Source organism: Eptatretus burgeri, chromosome 10 (genome assembly GCF_056783735.1).
Source record: "Eptatretus burgeri isolate ZD-2024b chromosome 10, Ebu_testis_v1, whole genome shotgun sequence".
Classification (NCBI taxonomy): Eukaryota; Metazoa; Chordata; class Myxini; order Myxiniformes; family Myxinidae; genus Eptatretus; species Eptatretus burgeri.
The window spans coordinates 24,691,305-24,705,776 of NC_140970.1; the positions used below are offsets into that span (position 1 = coordinate 24,691,305).

General features: G+C 44.3%; 1 pseudogene; it reads left to right on the forward strand.

The window, feature by feature from the left end:
* Window positions 1-408: 408 nt before the first annotated feature.
* Window positions 409-8,651, forward strand: LOC147018106 (uncharacterized; annotated as a pseudogene).
* The last annotated feature ends 5,821 nt before the right edge of the window (window positions 8,652-14,472 follow it).

Genomic DNA, 14,472 nt, shown 5'->3' on the forward strand with positions numbered 1-14,472 from the left:
TGAACACCAAAAACCAAGAAATGAAGAAGTTTGTGACATTATTTTTGTATCTTCATGAAAAAAAATGCACATTCAAATTGTTGGTAGTGACACCAGCATATGTATAGATGTATTTCCTATCTCAGTTTCACACATCATTCCACATCATCATCACTCTCTGTGTCATATTCAATATTACAGTCTGCATCGTTTTCGCATTCTGTGCCACACAATCATAGTTCTTCTGGCGGCAGTTGCAACAGTGCTTCTAAGTCCTGATGCTACAATAATTTTGCAGTATTTTTTACAGTAGTTTTGCAATATTTAATTTTATACTGTAAACATTTATGTTAATACAACTAGTACACAATTATCTTGGTCTTGGTTAATATAGTGATGGCTCTCTTTCTTTTCAGTGCCTGAGTCATTATGAGTGAAGATGCGGGAACCAGCAAGTTGAGCTCGTTCAAGTCTTCCATGGACACTGTAGACTGGAAGCAGTGCATTCTTTGTTCGGAGTCCACTGCCAGAAAAGGAACACTTGTTCAACATCCCAGAACAGAATCATACCAAAAACTACTTGATGTAGTGAAAGAAAGATCCAGCTTACAGGATGGAAAATATGTTGACATCCAAAGACACCTCAAAGACTTTACCAAAGAAATATTGATTGAAAGGAAATATTGATTATTCTGATGCCACAAATCAAATATCCATACAGCGAGCGAGAGACTGCTTGCAGCAAGCCATGTCTACAGAAACCTATGCTGTGAAAAATACGTGGGCATAAAAGAACAAGCTCTGAAATCCAGCAATCAGCAACCTCAGACACCTCAGCACCTTTCACTAGATCTGTGACAGAACCATTGACAAGGGATCACTGCTTCTTATGTCAAGAAGATGATGAACAGCGTCTCTTCACCGTACGAACTGAAAATGTGGGGAAGGCACTTAAGGCCCTGTCACACCTTGACAATTTAGCCAGCATATGCCTGACGTATGCAAAATTTGGCTAAAACGCTGGCACACGTCGAATACGTTATGTGTAAGTTTGTATACGTTAAGAGCACGCTGGCATACATTGTAGTACACTGACTTTTTTTCGTAGTACGCTGGCATACGTCTTTGTACGCCGAGGTGTTAGACAAATTTTCCATGCTTGAGATTTTTCGACGTATGCCAGCGTATGACTCACACGTTCCGCATAATGCTGGCCATAAGTTGGAGGCACATTACGCGATCATTGACACACGTCGACACACGTTACCTGTAAGTTACTCATAATAGGCCAGTAAATAAGCAGCAAAAAAGTGTCGAGGTTGGACAAAAATGTTAACAAAGCCATTTCACCTGAAATGGGTTCTTTGGAGGTATCTCTAACCACACAAAAAAGTCCACTCGAATCCATCCATAGCAAACACCCGTTTTCACTGAAAATCCAAGATGGTCGCCTCCGCAGAGCGTAAAATATTAAAATAGGCATAACTTTGCTGAAAATCAACATAGAAACACAAATAAAGTGTCGAATCCAACTAATTTTGATGTGCTCTTTCACTTGGAAATATTTTCAAGGTCATATAAGGTGGCATTCATGTTCAAATGTCAAAATAAACGTCATTTTTGGTATAATATTGAGGGAAAATGTGAAAATTGCAATCACATGGGTCAGATGGGAGCAATCACACCAGCTCGTTCAACTTCCAGGCCAATCCCCAGGAACCAAGTGTCATTAGATGACATAAAAAATGTTGGCAAACATTCAATCGTATTTCAAAGAGACCAAAAGTCAGCATTGAAGAGTATCAAATATGAAACTATTCGCCCATATACCCAGGACATGCAGAACCTCAAGTTAGACATAATGTGGCAGGTATCGATGCATCTCTCTCAACCTCGGCCTTTGTGGTCTGGATACATGCAATCCGTTCCAGCCTGGTGTTGGCTTAGTGGTTAGGGTGGTGGCTTGGGATCCCAGGGTCCTGAGTTCAAGCCCCGTTGGCTGCTGACTTAACACCAGGGGGTTGACTCAGCTTGTCATCCTTCTGAGGTCGGCGAAATGAGTACCAGTGTACTGGTCCCGATGTATGCCCCAGTTAGAATAGGTGTACCATATCCCTGTGTGTCGTAAGAGGCGACCAGGGTTGGCGTCAGGAAGGGCATCCGGCCATAAAACATTGCCTCAAGAAAAAGCCAACCCCTGCACAGCAGGGAAAAATGGCTGTAAAAACGGTCATACATGCAATCCGTTCATACGCAAATGGCCAACCCAGGGAAGAATATAACACTCTTCTTACCAATGATTGACATGTCACCAAGTAGACCAACATGTGTTCGGTCAATGCTGGAGTACATGAGCGACTTAGCTGAAAAGCAGAATTGTACTCCCATCATCACCTTCGATCAGCAATTATACTGGATAGCTCTGATGGTTATCAAGGATCAACCCACATCAAGTCGTTTGCGAAAGATTGTCCTGTTACTTGGCGGATTCCGCACAGAGATGAGCAAGCTTGGAGCAATTGGAGTTATCATGGCAGGTTCTGGTTTAAAGGAAATGCTGGCACAGGTCTATGCCGAGGGTTCAGTTGACAAGATGTTGAGTGGAAAGGCAGTGGCCCGTACAGTGCGAGGTCATCTTCTCATTGACAGTGCCCTGAATATAATAACTACATCAGAAGCCCTTCACCTGCCTATTCTGGATTTGAAAGGTACGGACTCATCGACGTCGGCACCCATGCTCGAGACAAGCAGCGAAAACCAACCTTCAAACTCCAAACACCCCAGCAGCCCCAACGATATCTCTCAGCTTGTCAAAGACGTTCAAGACAGAAGCATGACTCTGGATGATGCACTACAGGGCGATGCATTGAGCAACATCCGCACTGCTTTTGAACATTGGCGTGCATCAATGCAAAGCTATGGCACTGCAAGATTGTGGATACAATACCAAAATATGGTATCCATTCTTAGGTCCTTCATTCGTTCTGTTCGTATAGGTTGCTGGCCTCTGTATTTGCAGTCACTGCGTGAAATGCACCCTTTTCTTGCTGCTGCCGGTCACAACAACTACAGAAAGTCTTTGGCTTTGTTCATCCCAAGAATGATTGACCTGGAACAAACCCATCCAGATGTATATCGGGCATTTATGAATGGTCTCTTTCCAGTCAGAAGAAGTGACGGTGCGTGGTCAGGAATTTTCACAGGCCTCTTCATAGAGCAAGTTCTGATGGCCAGCATCAAATCAACTGGTGGCTTAACCCAAGGGTGTGGATTCAGTGACAGCACTCGACTTCTCTTCCTGCTCTCAAGACCTGTGTGTGCCAATATAAGCCAGTCCATTTTCGCGATAGCTGGTTTATCTATGGATACATCTGATGGACATCGTGAGTTAGCAGCAGCCCGGATACGTCGTGACATGAGTGATATACAGAAGATTCTCCAAGTGTTCCTTGAGCGTGGCGTATTCAACAAACCATCATTGAAAATTTTAAGTCTATCGACTGGCTTGGTGGCAAATGATTCTGTGAATGCAGACGAGGCTCAAAGTGTTGGTAAGAAGATCCTTGATTCCATGGTCGGACAATCCGTCGCAGAATACAAGTTTTCTCAGAAGAATCAAGTTAAGACCCTGGCATCAGCTACTCATGTGAAAACATCTTCTGGTGAACAAATTGAGATGGATTCACAGCGTCTCTATCAGCATCTTCTTCTTTCAGGTTTCAATAGTGACATACCACTTCCAGATCTCTTCCGATATGAGATGTGCTCTTTCCCACCATCTCTCTTTAACAACCATGTGTGCATGAGGATTGGGGATAAATCGGAAATCATTCACCATCTCCTCAAACTTGTTCCAGAGAGCAGTAGTGTAAAGTCCTGTGACATGAGTATGCAGTACATCATTGATGGTGGTAGCCTGCTTCATAAATTCTCATGGCCTAAAAATGCCAGCTACTCAGAGATCTGTGAAATGTACGTCCGACACATCAAGCAATCATACCGTCATGCTTTGGTTGTGTTTGATGGGTATCATGGATCTAGCACAAAGGATGAAGCACATTGTCGCAGGATGGGGAATGATATAGGTGCTACAGTTTTGGTTTCACCAGAAGTGCATGTGACCATGACCAAGAAGAGCTTTCTTGCCAATCCTTCCAACAAGTAAGCATTCATCAATCTACTTTCAGAGCAAATGACCAAAGCGGATATCGCCGTTGAACATGCAACAGGTGATGCTGACTACAAGATATTATGTATGTCAGCATGTCTTCACGCCAAAGAGAAGCCAACAGCTGTTGTCGCCAAGGATTCTGATGTGTTCCAGCTGCTAATGCATCATGCCAATATTGCTGACAAAGACTTATACATGGTGACGTCCAAACAAACAGTGTGTGTGACAACTTTAGCAAAGAAGCTTGACCAATTACTCTCTGGCACCCTGCTCTTTCTGCACGCTTTCAGTGGGTGTGACACTACGTCTAGAGCTTATGGGATTGGCAAAGTTTCAGTACTCAAGAAATATGCAGAACAAGAGCGGTGTAGTTCAATATTCATGTCTCCATCTTCATCTAAAGCAGAAATAGAAAGAGCTGGAGAAGATGCCTTGTTGATCGTCTATGGCTGCACAACATCTCTGACCCTTGACTCGGCAAGAGTGGACAAGTTTCAGCAGAAAGTGGCTACTGCTACGCAGTATGTGTCGCCAGAGAAGCTTTCGCCAACATCTGATGCAACCATTTTCCATAGTCATCGCGCATACCATCAGGTTCAGGCATGGTGTGGTAATGATCTTCTTGCAGAAGAATGGGGCTGGACGACTTCTCATTCTGGCTTATATCCCGTCAAAATGTCTCAGCCGCCGGCACCTGATCGACTACTTAACATAATGCGATGCAATTGTGCTGGAGATTGCAACACAACAATGTGTACATGCCGCAAAAATGGGCTCCATTGCACTCCATCTTATGGTCAATGCAAGGGCATTACCTGTCTGAACGGTCCACCTGTGGACATTGAAGAAAATGAGGTGGAAAACGATGATGATGAAACAGGACTATCCATAAATTAAGGTGTGTTTACTATATATGTATATAATGTCTATAAAATAATCAAATATGTGTATACAAGAAATTAGTGTTTGCATACATATGTCAAAGTTTGTAGCCGGTTGTTCAGACTATTAATTTATCTCATTTAGGGGTAATTTTAGGCCAAAATTTGGATTTTTAGAGGATTTCAATGTGAACGCATCTTCCAATCTCCTCCAAAGTAACTTCAAATGGAAGAGCACCTCAAACATAGTAGGATTAGACACTTTATTTTTGTTTCTATGTTGATTTCCAGCAAGGTTATGCATATTTCAATATTTTATGCTCAGCGGCGGTGGCCATCTTGGATTTCCAGTGAAAACGAGTACTTGCTATGGATGGATTCGAGTGGACTTTTTTGTGTGGTTCGAGATACCTCCAAAGAACCCATTTCAGGTGAAATTGCTTTGTTAACATTTTTGTCCAACCAAGCTGTTAGTCGATTAAGTCGAATTAACCAATGGCGATTAAGTCGAAACACGTCGAGGTAATATTTAGCGTACCCGAAACTTATTTCTAACCTATGAGTAACGTGTTGTAGGCACGTTACGCGATCGTTGACACACGTCGACACACGTTACTTGTAAGTTACTCATAAGTCGAAACACGTCAAGGTAATAGTTAGTGTCAGTGTTCCAGACTCCCTGGTTTTTATTATTATTATTTTCTTCGGTAAGACGGTGATGTTGACACTTCAATTTCTAGTGTGGTTATAATATAATATAATTAATAGGCTGCCACTCAACGATTTAAATCATAACCGCACTAGAAATCGAAGTGTCAACTTCACCGTCATACCGAAGAAAAAAAAAAAAAAAAAAAAACAGGGAGTCTGGAACACTGACGCTAACCATAACCTCGACGTGTTTCGACTTATGAGTAACGTAGAGGTAACGTATGTCGACGTGTGTCAACGATCGCGTAGCGTGCCTACAACTTATGCCAGCGTATGCGGAACGTGTGCATACGTCGAGTACGTCGAGAAATTTTCAACAAGCTGAAAATTTCTCAACGTACTCGGCGTATGACGACGTATGCCAGAAAACTACGAGGTATGCCAGCATGCTCTTAATGTATACAAAACTTACCCATAAAGTATTCGACGTGTGCCAGCTTGGTTCGGCAATTTATTCATACGTCGGCATACACTGGCTAAAACGTCAAGGTGTGACAGCGGCTTCACACTTCGATGTCTAGTGCGGTTATGATTTGAATCGTCGAGCCGCAGCCTATGAATAGCCTACGCCACGTGATCGTCGGCGATACGCTGCCGCGTGCTATGCATAAGTTGGACTATCGTTGGGCATAGGCTATGAACACCGACAACACGCTTAGCATTCGTTGTTATAAGTTATCTATATGTGATTAAAACGTTCTGTGTATGTTACTAATACGTTATGCATCCGTCCATCACGTTATTATACACCCAAAACTTAAAAAAAACATCAATAGTTCAGCGTATGCCAGCGTTTTACATACATTTTGATACCTTGCCATACGCTGGCTAAAACGTCAAGGTGTGACAGCCCCTTAAGATGATCTGTGGAAATTTCCCAAGATCCAGTATTGATGACAAGACCAAGCAATGCACTCTCACCAAGTGATGCCCAGCAATAGATGTAAGATACCACAAACCATGTTGGACGCAACATGTGTTCCATGTCTTGAAGGGTGATGCTAGCAATCGGGCCAAGTCTACAAAGACAGACCGACCAAAGCAAGTCCCATGCTTGATTGAGCTGATCAATCTCATTGAATATCAAACCCAAAATGAGGCTCATCTACCCATGGATGCCATCGAAAAAAACCTACATATCTATGCTTGGTGGTCGTGATGAGGCACAAAAATACACTCTGACACTGACACGACAGTGGCTATAGGACAAAATAATTGTAGAGTTACCAAGTGTGAAGTTAGTGAGGGAGAAAGAGAGAAGAAAACCATCTGTTCTTTACTGTCCTGAATCCTGCGAAGAAGATATGGTCCACACTTCCTTGATGCAAGATGCCGCAAGTGAAATGGACAACACAATGATGAAATACAAGACAGCGAAGCTAATACGCAACAGCATTGCCAATTTCATTGAGGAGAAGGAAACACACAATTACAGTATGCAGCACAAAAGAGGATGTCCCGACCAAGCTGTAGATCCTTATATGGTGGATTTTGGTGGGATCTGAGCAGGAGCTGCAAACAGTGATAAGGATCAGGACAGTTGACATGTCAGCATTGACCATAAGTCACAATATCATGTATGCTTTCAAGACCAGGAGACAATTGCACCACATTCCCAAGAAAGCCACTGACACATTTCGGGCACCACACACACACACACACACACACACACACACACACACACACACACACACACACACACACACACACACACACACACACACACACACACACACACACACACACACACACACACACACACACACACACAAAAACCCACAGATTGTAGGGTTGGTACTCACTGTACATCATGACACCAGGAACAAGGGCGTTGATGGACCTCCTCCAGAACTACTGCATATCACACAGCCATGCCTTGCTCCTAGAAACAGCAATTGCCAACACTGTTGTGAAAAACACAAAACAGTTTGATGGATTGTATGTACCACCTTTCCTCATGAAAGGTACATTTGTCTTCTTCGTTGTTGATAATACAGATTTTGCAGAGGACACTGTAGATGGCAAAGGCACCACACGTGGCACAATCACCGCAGTGTATCAGAAGGCAGATGTACCTCGAGAAGCAATCACACCTAATTTGGAAGTTAGTGAGGCAAAAAAAACCTGTCGGTTGTCCCTTATCATGTACCCATTGAGCCTTGCAGCAAACCAAAACCTGGCCCAGTCAAGAGAGCAAAGGAATTCAAGGCGTGTTCCACAGGTGTTGCTGAATCCTATAAACTAACCAATCTTGGTTTGATGATTGTATCTGCTTTCTCTAGATCAACCGACCAGTGAATCACAAAGCAGTATCCCAGGTTGGGCAAATCACTTGTGTCATCTAGTCAGTCACTGACTCAAGTCGGTGCCTTTCCTCAACTTCCAGAGGTCGCACATGAGTGGTCTACCATGCTGACTATGATGTTGGAAGCGTCTCAGTTGAAGAGCTTGGCAGTTGGTGAAAACCACCCAACTGCCATAACCTTTGACATAGCCGTGTAAGAGAAGGCAGGATAGTTGCTCGATGCAAGACCTAACTTGAAAAGAGAAGTTGCTCCGAGACTTGGGGAGCTGCATGCTGTGACGGCGACACCGAGGGCACTCGGAGCCTCAATAGAAAATTCTGGCATAGATGCTGCATGAATTGAGGCAGATGTATGTGGGCCTGCTACAACGAGACAGATCCTCAAGTGCAGCCACTACAAGAGAACACTCCGTGCACACGTCCACACTTACATGGCTCTGTATGAACTTGCTCTAGAACAGTTATTCACAGAGATGCCACAACTAAAATAAATCTGCTTGAAAGCAGCAAATTAATTCGAGGAAGCCTGCAGAAACAGCTTCTGGGACAAGTGATGGAGCGGAATGCATCAGAATTGCTAACACTCACCTGCTTCAAGTCTTGACCCACGAAGATGTCATTCGACAGCTGAAGAAGTGGGAAGCTCAGAAATCATCTGTGAAACAAACTTCTTCTTTTCTTTGTTTTTGGTGTAAACAATCACTAATTTTACATAGGCTTTGGATTATTTGGGCATGGAAACAGAGGATTAGCATTTCGAATGAAGTTTCTTTGCCAATTACAAGGTGAGATATTCGGAAATTCTTATTTTATGGTGGCCATTTTGAAAATACAAATGTAAACATGTAAACATTGATTCTGCGCAACCTTAAACATTGATTTTCATATTCCTGATGCCATAAGCTTCTCAAAAATGTACTGATTTGCTAATCTCCATAATATTTGAACCAAAGTGTTTTTATTGACATAGTGAACCAGGCTATTACTACAAGGTAGAGGTACGTACGCAGCACCACACGGACATATTGGTAGATTTGGGTCTGCGCGTACTCTCCATTGGTGTGTGGACATGCCATGCCTGTTACAGGTGTCGTGGTGGCAAAGTTTCATCCCGTATCTTATGGAGGTTCTTTCAGGTTTTCCTTTGTCCTCGCACCTGTTTCTAAAGCATTTGGTTATTGGATTTGCTTTACAAAGGTTAAATGTTTCTCCTTGTGAGTTTCATAGTAAAGTATATTTGATAATAATGCCCGATTTCCGAGTCGTTTGCCATATTTACGTATTTTCGAAATTACCGAACCAATTATTTTTTCCACCCATCACACGCAGCTGTTTGTAAAGACTAATGTTTGTGACCATCTCCCTGAAACGTCTTTATAAATGTAACGTCCTTTTTTGAGTGAAAGCCACTCAAGGTTTCTGAGTTGGATACAGCACTTACTGTAGTCGGAAATCAAACTGACCCCGACCTGGCGATTCCCGAAAAATTGCTGATATCGACCAGCGTCTGTGGGTGTGTGCGTGCGTGTGCGTGTGTGTGTGCGCGTGCGTCGTTGATTGGTATCTACATATGCGAGTTTCAGAATGTGGAACGGAGTTCTCCCAGGGTGGGCTCAATGTCGCCACCTGCATTTCAGTAAGGGGTCACGATTCATGGACCAAGCTATAAAGTTTTCTGTTCTCAAAATTTCAACGCCTTCACCAAGACACCACAGTGCTTCCCTCACCTCACTATAACTGCCACAACTGCCACCACCACAGTCACCACCACAACATAACAAGCCATTGTGTTTCAGTGTATAACTCGAAGCTCAAACGTGCGCTGGGGTTCATTCAAGGACGTGCGGGTCGCTCCGGTGTTTCCCTAAATAACCACGTTCGAACGGAGTCCAGCGCACGTTCAGGGCCAGAGTGCTCACGGAAACCCTCAGCCAATGTTAATTGCGGAGCTCTGTCATGTGGCCCGGTGGAGAAGCAAATGAAACCTCTGGAGCCTGGCAGGGCGTGGCTATGGCGAGCAGTCACTGCTATGCGCCAATGAGGAACCTCGGAAATGCATTCAGGGTCGTTTGATCCACCTTTTGGCCCCTCCCTCGCTCAGGCCTCGCAAAACCGCACCAAGGAAAAAATTGAAACTTGGCACTTTGCAAGAACTCCTCATGGGGAATGTGATATTTTTATGACGTCATCGATGCTTTCGTTATGATGTCACAATTGCATTATGTAGAATGCTACATCTGATCAGTATGAAAAATGTTGAGGGTCATCTCGCGATAAAATGGCCCACAAAATTTTTGATGACGTCATGGGTCACAAGATTCGGTAGCCATTTAAAAAAAAAAATTTTAGATACCATCAAAAACCTTCTTCTCTGAAATGGCTAAACAGATCGAGGCAAAACTTTACACATGTGACCGCCTATCCATGAGGAACAAAATGCTCACACATATGATGTCATAGGTCACATGGTTTGGCAGCCATATTAGATTTACCCGAAAACATAAAATTCTTCTCCAGAACAGCTAGACAGATTGAGGGGAAACTTTACATTAATGTTCCCCAAGACATGCGTGTACTCGGTTATGAAGGAATACATGATGTCACATGGTTTGGCAGCCATATTGAATTTAAGAAAAATATTAAATAATGTTTTCTCTGGAACCACTTAATCAATCCACGTGATACTTCACAATTGTGATCTCGTGATGCGGAATCTATATATTACTAAAACTCTCATATTGTATGTATGTATGTATGTGTGTATGAATGTTCCGGAAATACAGCCAAAACGGTAAACGATAGCGCAAAAAATTTCAGCCCACTTTACTCACCATTCGCTTGCGGTGTGCAGTATAAAGTTTCGTTCAAATCGGGCAACAAAAAATAATTAAAAATCAATTCCCGATTCAGTCAAGTACTCTTCGGGAGAATTTGATCAATGCCTAACAGAAACTTTCCTCTCCCAAGACGTGTCTGACTCCCAAGTATCTCTCCCCGGTTACTCCCTCCTTCGGTATGACAGACCTGAGCCTCGTCCTGGTGGAGGAGTTGCTCTCTTCATCAAAGACTCTTCCTCACTCTCCATGCACTGCTCTCACTCCCCCACACCCCCTAGAATCCCTCTGGCTACGGCTTCGCTTCCCCTCCACTCCCACCTCATGTTTATATGTGTACTGTACCGTCCACCGAACAGTGATGACTCCATCTACACCTCGCTATCCGAAAACATGGACCATCTTCTATCTTCTCATCCAAACTCTCTCTTCCTCTAATGTGGTGACTTCAATTGTCATCACGCCAGTTGGCTAGGTGTGGGTACCTCTCTCACCTGTCATGGCACTTCAGCACAAGCTTTCTGCGACTCATTGGGACTGACTCAATCGGTCAACTTCCCGGCCCGGATCTCAACCAATGGTACTCCATCTCTTCTGGATCTGATTTTGACAAATTTCCCTGACAATATCTGCTGCTCTTCCTCCGCTCCAATCGGTTCTTCTGACCACGTCCTTGTCAAAGTGGACATCTCTCTGGCTGTTATCAGAGAACCACCTCACCGCCGTCGAGTCTGGCATTTCACTCAAGCCGACTGGCAGGGTCTCCGAGCGGTCATCAAACTTACAGACTGGTCTCCTATCACTACTTTCTCAAACATCAACTCATCCTGGGAATTCTTTCAAAGAAACTTGCTCTCCCTCATGCACAGATTTATCCCCTCTCGTGTTCAGTTGTCTTACCCTTCCTCCCGCCCTTGGTTTACTGAAGCTTGTGGCGAGGCAGTTGTCCTGAAACAACTTGCCTTTGCCTCATAGAAAGCAAACCCAACTGAGGGCAATCTCAGTTCTTTCCACAAAGCTCGGAACAAGTGTGTATCTACCCTCAGGAGAGCCAGAAAACAACATCTTTCTCATCTCAAGTCTGAACTCTCAAACCTCTCTCCCTCCTCAAAATCCTGGTGGCGTTTAATCAAATCTGTTTCTGGTGTATGTTCCCCCTCCATCCCTTCCCTTACCTCAAATGGCCGCACTGCTGATTCCACACGTGATAAAGCTGAATGTCTAAACTCGGTGTTTGCAGCTAAATCTTGTGTCCTAAACCCATCTCTATCTCTACCCACTTTACCCAGTCACACCCAACTGTCCCTGGACTCTGTGTCCTTTTCTCCTGACAAGGTGGAGAGCTTGCTTTCAAACCTCGAGTCAGATTCTGCAACCGGTCCAGACGGCATCAGCCCACGTGTCCTCAAAGCCTGCTCTTCTGCTCTTGCTCACCCTCTCTCTGTTCTATTCACCCTCTCATTTGCCAAAGGTCATCTGCCATCTGCTTGGAAATCTGCTAACATCACTGCCCTGCATAAAAAAGGTGCAAAAACAGATCCCTGTAACTACAGACCAATCAGCCTTCTCCCAATCATCAGCAAGGTGATGGAATCCATCATCGCTTCAGACATGAAATCCTTCCTCTTCTCCAATGGCTTGATTTCCGATCATCAATTTGGTTTCAGACCAGGTCACTCTACCCTGGATATGCTGCTTTGCTCTCCCATCAATGGATGGAGGTCCTCAATGCCAGACAGGAAATCCGAGCCGTATCCCTGGACATATCATGTGCTTTTGACACAGTCTGGCACCCTGCCCTACTCACCAAACTCTCTTCCCATGGTATTCAAGGCCATCTCCACTCATGGCTCGCAGACTTCCTCTCCTGTCGCAGTCAACGTGTGGCCCTAAAGGGAGTTCTTTCATCTCCTCTTCCTGTGCAGGCTGGAGTTCCTCAAGGTAGCGTTCTGGGCCCTGTTCTTTTTCTGGTTTTCATCAATGATCTCTCGGACTCTCTGGAAAATCCTCTATTTCTCTTTGCCGACGACTCCACCCTCTGCCGTACCATCTGTCATCCCTCAGACAGGCAAGCAGCAGCTTCTTCGCTCACTGCAGATCTGCATAAAATCACAAACTGGTCCAACACGTGGAACATGTCTTTCAATCCAGACAAATCTCACACTCTCACTATGTCTCTTCGAAAGGACCGTTTAGAACCCCCCCCCCATCCACTTTCTCAGCAATCCTCTGGAAGAAGTCTTTTCTTTCAAGCTTCTGGGTCTCACTATCTGCCATGACCTTTCCTGGGAAAGTCACATTTCCAACCTCACCTCAAAAGCCAGTCGCCGACTGGGAATCCTCCGTCGTGCTAAGTCCTTCCTCGGCCCTCTTGAGCTCCTGACCACTTACAAAGCTTTTGTCCGTAGCCTGATGGAGTACTGCTCTCCACTCTGGGCTGGTGCTCCTGCCTCCCACCTTTCTCGGCTTCACCCTGTCGAAACCAGGGCATTTAGGATCATCAGCATCTCCCGCAATGAAGCTGAGTCTTTGGGCCTCTCACTCAATCACCGCAGGTTGGTCAGTGGTCTTTCTGTCTTCTACCGACTCCTCTCCAGCCTTGCCCCCCTGCTCTCTCTGCGATTTGTCCCCAGAACATTTCCACAGGGCACTCAAGGTCCGCCAACAACCCCCTTCTGGTAAAACTACCAAAATCACGAATCACTGCTAATCTTCACTCTTTCAATCCTCTTTTTTCCCACCTTTGGAATAAACTTCCCCACTCTATTCATTCCCATTCTTCCCTCCAGGTTTTCAAAACAGCTGTTCACCACCACCTCTTATCATCCCCCATCCAAATCCTCGATCTTTTCTACCCCCGATAATCCACCCAAGCCCACTTCCTTCAATTCCCCTGCTTTCCTTCCCAACAGTCCCTGTAATGTCCATCTTCTCTTCGCCATGTTCCCCGTCCCATCCCCATCCCTCTCCCTTCCACAGTTCACCTAATGTGTCTGTTCCCCACTGTTTTGTCCCTTCCACTCCCGCTCATCTTGTCTCATGCCCCTTGCTGTGAGTTGTGTGTTAGCTCTCATACGAGCCTCGACCAAGGTATACAAAAAAAAAATGCAAACAACCTCAGCGGGAAAGTTCGCCAGAGCTATCTTTTTTTATTTTTTTTTTGAAATGATTTTTTATCAACCGCTGTCACAACGGGAATCCAACGGGTTCACGGGTCATCTAGTATGTTTTAAATTTAAACTTGATTGGACACATGGTCTGGCAGCCAGAATTATTTTATTTTTTGATGGTTTTTTTTTCTTTTTAATTTTTAAAAAAAATTTTGAGTAAGGCTCACTTGGCTGTGCCTGGATGGGTTTGAGGAGTAGCAGCTGAAATGCGAATCCTATCCAGGTTCCTTCTGATGACTTCATCTTTTCTTTTCGCTTGTTTGGGTTCCTTCTGATTACTCCAATGCAGGACTGTTCCTATTTGGTCTTCCACTTGATCTGAATTTAATTGATTTTAATCACATTCTGAATTCAATTGAATAATAATATAAAACGTCATAGGCAGTGCCGGATTAAGCCTCGGCTGGCCCAAAGGCACATT